The 8,443-nt window shown below is 51.4% G+C and overlaps 2 pseudogenes; one reads left to right on the top strand and one right to left on the bottom strand.

Annotated features, from left to right (window-relative positions):
• Positions 1–3,659: 3,659 nt before the first annotated feature.
• On the top strand, positions 3,660–5,288 carry LOC123168787 (probable phytol kinase, chloroplastic; annotated as a pseudogene).
• A 125-nt stretch (positions 5,289–5,413) lies between these two features.
• Positions 5,414–8,208, bottom strand: LOC123168786 (probable arabinosyltransferase ARAD1; annotated as a pseudogene).
• Between the last annotated feature and the right edge of the window lie 235 nt (positions 8,209–8,443).

Consider the following 8,443-nt stretch of genomic DNA (forward strand, 5'->3'; position numbering starts at 1 on the left):
CGAGTCTCCTCGGGCCCGGACCCTCCGGTCATCAGGCCTTCTTCGCTGGTCAGCAACCAGGCTCGGTTGCCCCACAGCCCTACTACTCTCCCGCTCTGGTTGGCTATGGCGGGCCAAACCCTAGCGATGGAGTGACCGGCTACTCGGGCTACCCCGCACCGGACTCCTACGACCCGACTCTACTCGCTGCACTTCATCAACAGCCTCCGACCGGGGCCTATACCGGCAGTGGCGACTGGTTCATGGACACCGGTGCCTCATCACATATGGCCGCTTATCCGGGTAAACTCTCTTCCGCGTCTCCTATTCACACTTCCTCTCGTATCATTGTCGGTAATGGTACTGGTCTTCCCATCACTCATATTGGTTCCACTAGTTTTCCTTCCACTTCTCGACCACTTTATCTCAATAATGTTCTTGTGTCTCCTGAACTTATTCAGAACTTAGTCTGTGTTCGTAAACTTTCTCGTGATAACTCTGTAACTGTGGAATTTGACAATGTTGGTTTTTCTGTTAAGGACGCCCTCACCCAGATGGTTCTTCACCGCTGTGACAGCTCCGACGATATGTACTCCGTCCAGCCTCCATCATCCACACCTGCTGGACCAGTTGCTCTTTCTGCCAGCGTCGATCTTTGGCACGCCCGTCTTGGTCATCCTAGTTCCGACGCTCTTTGTCAAATAATTAGGGATTTTTCTTTTACATGTAATAAAACGGATGCGCACTCTTGTCACGCATGCCGTCTGGGCAAACATGTTCGCCTTCCCTTTAGCACTTCATCCACAGTTGCATTGTTACCTTTTGAGTTAATTCACAGTGATTTCTGGACCTCTCCCGTTGCTAGTAATAATGGGTTTTCATATTACCTCGTTATCTTAGATGACTATTCTCACTTTGTGTGGACCTTTCCGTTGCGTAAGAAGTCTGAAGTTGCTGCCACCCTTACCGCCTTCTACTCTTATGTGTCTACACAATTTGGTCGTCCCATCCGCGCATTGCAAACGGATAATGGGAAAGAGTTCGACAACACCACCATCCGCAACCTTCTCTCCACCCATGGCACCATTTTCCTCCTCACATGCCCTTACACTTCACAGCAGAACGGCCGGGCTGAACGCATTCTTCGCACTCTAAATGATTGCGTCCGTACCCTCTTATTTCATGCCTACATGCCTTCGCGCTTCTGGCCTGATGCTCTCGCTACTGCCACCCTCATCTTTAACCTTCGTCCGTGTCGTACCCGCTGAAACTTTACACCACACCACCTTCTCTTCGGGTCTCCACCCTCATATGACGGCCTTTGTATTTTCGGTTGTCTTTGTTACCCGAATACCGCCGCCACTTCCCCTCATAAACTTGCCACCCGTTCCCTCCCGTGTGTCTTTCTTGGTTACCCGGCTAACACTAAGGGCTACAGGTGCTATGATCCGGTTGCTCACCGTGTCATCACATCACGGCACGTTTATTTCGACGAGTTTTGTTTCCTGTTTAAACAGGAACAACATGTGGCTTCTCCTTCGGCGCCCGGCTCTTCTTCGCCCGACATTGTCCGCCCCGGCTCTTTGTCGCGGCGTGGTGCGCCCCTCGGTCGTACTGTGCTACGGATGCCGCCTGCTGCCTCCCCGGCTGCACCCCCTTCGCCAGCCCCGTCGGCGTCTCCACCGGCCTCGCCGGCCCCGACGGCCACTCCGGCGTCTACGCCGGCCTCGGTGGCCCCGTCGGCCTCACCAGCTCCGCTGGTCTCGCCGACCCCCGCGGTGGCCTCGCCGGCCTCTGCGGCCACCCAGTCGGCCTCGCCGGCCTCGTTCCCGGCTTCTTCACCGACTACGGCGGCATCTTCGCCGTTTGCTACTCCTCCTGGAGCACCCGCCGGCCCCGTCACTCGGTCCCGTATGGGAGTCTTCCGGCCGAGTACCCGGTACTCCAAGGAGGAGTACACCTGTGTGGCTTCGACGCCCGCGCCATCACCATCGCCTCTGCCGGCCTCTGCTCGTGCCGCGCTTCGTGACCCCTTGTGGTTTGCAGCCATGAAGGAGGAATTCAACGCCTTGCAGCGCAATCACACTTGGCAGCTTGTCCCACGACCCCCTCATGCCAACATTATTACCCGAAAGTGGGTCTTCAAGCACAAGTTTCATCCCGACGGCACCCTCGACCGCCACAAAGCGCGTTGGTTTGTTCGCGGTTTTCGTCAGCGCGCCGGTGTCGACTTCACCAACACTTTTGCCCCGGTGGTTAAGCCCGGGACGATTCGGACTGTCCTTCAGCTAGCGGTGTCCCGCTCTTGGCCTGTGCATTAAATGGACGTCTCTAATGCTTTCCTTCATGGTCATCTTGAGGAACAGGTGTTCTGTCAGCAGCCCACGGGATTCGTTGATGAGTCCTCTCCGGATCATGTGTGCTTGCTCTCCCGGTCCTTGTATGGGCTTAAGCAGGCTCCTCGCGCCTGGTACCAGCACATCGCAGCGTTTCTTCATCAACTTGGCTTCCGCTCCACTCGCTCCGATGCTTCGCTGTTTGTCTACCACCAGGGCGATGCTACTGCTTTCCTGCTGCTCTATGTCGACGACATCATCTTGACATCATGCTCGACTGCCCTTCTTCGACAGCTCACCGATCGTCTTCGTGCTGAGTTTGCCATTAAGGACTTAGGTCCTATGCACTATTTCCTCGGGATCGAGGTTATTCGTCGAGCAGATGGCTTCTTTCTTCATTAGCGAAAGTATGCTCATGAGCTTCTGGACCGTGCCGGAATGCTTAACTGCAAACCGGCTGCCACGCCTGTCGACACGAAGGCCAAACTCTCTGCCACGGATGGTTCTCCTGCTTCATATGCTCCGTTCTACAGGTCGATTGTTGGTGCTCTTCAGTACCTCACTCTTACTCGTCCGGAGCTCCAGTACGCTGTGCAGCAGGTGTGCCTCCATATGCATGCTCCTCGTGATGCTCACTGGACCGCGGTCAAGCGCATCCTGCGCTATATCCGTGGCACCTTGGATCTTGGGTTGTCACTTCAGGCTTCGTCCTCTATGGACTTGACGGCTTATTCTGACGCTGATTGGGCCGGCTGCCCCGACACGCGCCGCTCGACCTCCGGCTATTGCGTCTACCTTGGACCATCACTCATCTCCTGGTCGTCCAAGCGGCAGCCCGTTGTCTCCCGCTCCAGTGCTGAAGCGGAGTACCGCGCCGTTGCCAACGTCGTCACCGAGTGTTCCTGGCTTCGTCAGCTTCTGCATGAGCTCTTGTCTCCGGTTGACAAGGCCACGATTGTTTACTGTGACAACATTTCTGCGGTCTACCTCTCCGCCAACCCGGTTCATCATCGACGCACCAAGCACATTGAGATTGATATCCACTTTGTTCCGGAACAGGTAGCTCTTGGTCATGTACGCGTGCTACATGTCCCACGTCCCAACAATTTGCTGACATCATGACCAAGGGCTTGCCTACCGCGTCCTTCGAGGAGTTCTGATCCAGTCTTTGCGTCGACCATGGTGACGCTTCGACTGCGGGGGGTGTTGAGATGTAGATATTGTATGTGTATTTCTTGTACAACAAGCCCTCGTCCTTCCATGTATAGTTGAGGACGTGCCTCCCCTTTGTACTTATATATACGTGCATATTGCACCCGATCAATATATCGTGAGTTGCGTAACCTTCCACACTCCCCTCCTCCCCGACCTCGCTGCTGCTCGCGCGCTCCATCTCCGCCCCCCGAGGGGGTGGCTCGTCGCCGCCGCCGGCGTCCCGGCCATGGCGGGGGCGCTCGCGGCCTCGGCGCCGGCGCCGGCGACGCTGCTGCGGGACGGAGGCGCCACGCTGCTCGTCACCGCCGGGGCCTACTCCCTCGTGCGCGCCTTCGACGCGCTCACCGAGCGCCGCATCGTCCAACAGGTCTCGTGCACTCCGCTCCTTGACCGACCTCCCATTAATACGTACTACTAGTAAGTCACTGACGAGGTGTGATCTGTTTCCTAATAGTGAACTCAACTAGTAACATCAATCACCAGAGCCTCCCTGATCTTCTAGAAAAACATCAATCACTAGGAAGATTACTACTGTACTGTTTGTTTACTGAACTTGATTCAGTTAAAGCTCGCCCAGATCGAGCTTCCTGCTGTCAGCTTGCCACTGCTCTAGACCAACGACTGAATCTCAGCATGTACAGTAAAAATGGTCTAATTATTTACATTGATCAAACACGAATTGATTAATAACTGCCTCGTTTGGCTCCTTGCTTGGTTGCTAACTTGTGGTACTTGTCACCATTAAAGGCAGAGCTTGAGCAGGAAGGTTGTGCATGTGCTATCCGGGGTCTTTTTCATGGCTTCATGGCCACTCTTCAGGTACTCCTCCAGCTGTATCCAACTTCCTTACATCTTCAGATCAGAACAGAGTTCCTAAGATAGACATGCTCTGTTTTGCAGCAATTCGACCGGTGCACGGTTCTTCGCGGGGTAGTCCCGTTCCTGAACTGCGTCAGGCTTCTCGCCTACGGCCTCGGCTTCTACTCCGACGAAGCTCTTGTCAAATCTGTGACCCGTGAAGGAAAACGAGAGTAATCCCAATGTGCCAGCAACGTTATTTACTTTTGATCGTCCATTCTTCTTCGAGACATCACCTCCCTGATGCAATCTATGGTTTCTGACAGGGAATTGCTTAGAGGCCCTCTCTACTATGTCATTGTGCTACTGATCATTGTTCTAGTCTTTTGGCGTGACTCCCCGATCGGGATCGTTTCCTTGTCGATGATAAGCGGCGGAGACGGTAAGATGGAAATGGGTTACAGGTTCTGTAACACCGCATTACACTTGACGACTTGTTCGTTTTCGCTGAGTTTCTGCGTCTGCTTGAATCTTGGCTTCGCAGGCTTTGCTGACATTGTTGGGAGAAGATTCGGCTCGCTGAAGCTGCCATTCAACGACAAGAAGAGCTGGGTTGGAGTGGCGCAATGTTCATATCTGGGTTCCTGCTGTCCGCTCTGTAGGGTTCTTGCGACGCACTCCTGTTGCCTTGACAGAATTTCGCACGCGTTGCTGATGTACTCTGTTTTCTTGTTGCAGGATGCTGTAATATTTCTCGTGGCTTGGTTACATCCATGTCAGCTGGGATCAGGCGATTGGTAAACTGGTTCTCGTTGCGCTGGCAGCCACTGTGGTGGAGTGTATTCCTGTAACTGATGTTGTAGATGACAATATCTCTGTTCCATTGGCCACCATGTTGGTCGCCTTTCTGTTGTTTGGCAACACTGCAAATTGAATATATGAACAAATGTTTTGAGCTCCTCCTGTACTGGCACCAGAAGTTCTCTCATCTCCCTTTTCCCCTTTGAAGCAAAAAAATAGGCATCAGGACACCCATGTCTAAACATTTGTTTTCAACAATTTGTACCAATATATATCAATCCGTATTCGGCCTTCTCAATTCATTTCAAATGGGCAATATGTTTTCAGTGAACAAACAAGCCCCATACAACAACCTATTGAGCAATAAGCAAAAAAATAAAATAAATCCTGAATAGTGCATAAGAAACGCTGGCCTACAGTTACATGCTCATATTTGCAACTACCAAGGGGGAAATTAACTGACTTGCAGTCATCTGAGCTTTTCTTGAGGGATTGACGACTAAGAGAGGCGGCCATGTACAATGGCACCGAAGTGGGATTGATGCGCCTTCAGGCTTCCGCTTCTCCCGGGTGACTGCTTCTTGAATCATCGACAATTTCTGATGAGTCTTCTTCCATATGTGGTTCACAGCACCATCTTCCGGGGCAGAGACCTTGCTACTTTCGTGACTGTTTTCGTACTCAAAGATATGCTGCACTCCAGCCAGGTTTCTTCTGAATTCATCCTTCTGCTGCTTGGAGATATTCCTTAGGTAGTCTGTTAGCCATTTGGGTCTCATTGCGTTACCGACTGACACAAAAATGGAGAATTCTGTGTAGTCTATCATCCCTTCGAAAGGAAGCTCAATGTCATCGCTGACAATGACTGGTATGCAAAGACTTGCAACAGCATCAAATAGACGACATGAACTTGGGGTGTCACCAGCTGGGTGCAAGCAAAACTCTGATGTTCGCATTCCTTTAATTGATTGTTCACGACCTGTAGCATTAGGAAAACCTTCTTCCATGACGACATCAGGCTCGTTAAGCATCAAGTCCCACAGTTTTTCACGCACCAAACCACCCTGAAAACAAATAAACGGACTGATCAGATAGATGGTTTTAATTATTATTTTGCAAGCAGTATAAGCTAGGCTGAAGTTAGTTGCTTCACTCAGATATACAAATCAAAGGAACAACCTAGTGTTAGCTTAATCATGTGTTTCTGTTATTATTATTGATCTTTACAAAGACCCTCGGGAGTTCTACTAATGTACACTGCATAAGCGATAAAGTCCTGTTGAAAGCAAAATGACGTTTTAGTGTTTTTTAGGCACAATGCTTCAAATAATACTTCCTGGAATAAATAGACACAAAAAGAGAGCCAAACACTTTTGTTTGAAAGAGCTAGCATCAGATATAACAGAGACCTAGAAGATTTTTAAGTACAATAAAATCATTTACCATATGTTTATTCTTTTTCACTTAGAGAGTTAGTTTCAGATATTACATAGGTGATAACCAATTTCAGGAATTTCAAAGCTGATTACAGATAAAAACGATGTAACCCAGGCTCAAGAAGTACATGTTTGCACACTTTTTTATGAAATTAATGATAAAATGCAAGTTAATAGTCAAGTACAGGATAGGATTCAGATAGCAGATAAACCTTTCCAAATATAATGCGTAAAACAGGAGCTTTATTTTATGATTAATAGTACAAACCCGATGCCTGTGCTTGGCTCCCTTGAAGTACAGAAGAGTGGGGCGATCCATATTTTCTGATAGGTGCAGGGTAGGCAGCAAATGTGTGTAAGGCACAATGACATCTTTCAGCAATGACACTTGAGTGTGCTGTATCATATGAGAAGAGTTGCCGCCTGCAGATTTTGAATCGAGTTTGTACCACCCGCCAAAATCAACCACCAGTAGAATTGCTGGAGCAATCTCCGCTCGGACATGCCACATTACCATAGGGTCTGTCAAACAACGCCTCAGTATTTAACATGACCTGAGCATCCAAAAGAAAAATAAGCTGCTAGGCAAATGATCTTCACCAAGACAAACAATACACCAAACACTTCTGCGCCACTTCACTTGCATAAAAGCACAATGTTTCTCTCGTTTACTGAACTGTGCTAATATAAGTTTCTCTCCTAATTTTCTAACCTATACTGAGCTGATCTACTAGGCACACACAGACTTGCATGATCCACATAGGTCTCTTGCTAACTAGTGAGATTTCATAGTAAGTCACTTCCTTGGCTGAGAAAACCATCACGAAACCATGAAACTTAACAGCTATGCTAACCTTGATTCACAGTATTCAAACATACTTTCTAATTTCTCTCTGGATTAGTGCATTACAACTTTACAAGGATAGGATTCACAATTCCCCACCGGCCCAGCATAATTACCTGTGAGGACGAAGACGTGGTCGCGGCCGCCGGACCGGCGCCAGGCCGGGTGGGCGGTGACGCGGTCGACGACGTCCCGTTGGCGGCGATAGTCACCGTTCCCCTCCTTCCTGCGGAAGGCGCCCTTGGTGGCGCCCCACCCGAGCTCCATCTCCGCGGAGAGCGTGGCGAAGAAGGGGACGAACACGACGTCGGCCTCCCTCCAGTCGGCGACGACCCTCACCGCCGCGGACGCGGGGGCGGCGGGGCCGAGGAGGGAGCGCAGGAGCCAGTACTCGGCGCTGTACTGCCGGATGAGGGGGCTGGAGGGGTAGGGCGGGTGGCCGCGCGGCGGCGGGTGGTCCGGGTCGGAGGAGGCCGGGATGCGGGCGTCGGCGGAGGGGAGCGACCAGTAGAGGTCGAGCAGGCCGTGGTTGAGCGCGCGCGGGAGGTCCGCGACGTAGACGCTGAGGCGGCGGCGGTGGCCGGGGTCGGGGTCGGTGGTGTGCGCGGAGGGGAGGAGGACGGCCTGAGGAGGAGGAAGGAGAGGGAGAGGATGAGGACGACCGGGACGGCCGGGACGGCCAGCAGGGCGGGGCGCTTCATCGCCGCCCGCCGGATCTCGCCTGAGATGGGAGGCGGCGGCATGGTGGGAGAGAGAGGGGTGCCGCCCTCCGTGGCACGCTTCGCCTGAATTTTCTAGTATCTGAATTCAAAATTCCGTTCGGTATTCGTGATGAAAACTCCACAAACAAATATACTTCTTGCATATGCTGTTTGAAAATGTGTTGTGTAAATATCGTTGTAACCCTGCAGATGGTAAGTCTTTTCCTCTCTTTTATATAAAATGATACGCACACCCGTGCATATTTGAGAAAAAAAAGTGTTGCGTAGATACTTAGGCATTGGGTGTCCGATGAGGCACTTGGGCACACTTTT

Source organism: Triticum aestivum, chromosome 7D (genome assembly GCF_018294505.1).
Source record: "Triticum aestivum cultivar Chinese Spring chromosome 7D, IWGSC CS RefSeq v2.1, whole genome shotgun sequence".
Classification (NCBI taxonomy): Eukaryota; Viridiplantae; Streptophyta; class Magnoliopsida; order Poales; family Poaceae; genus Triticum; species Triticum aestivum.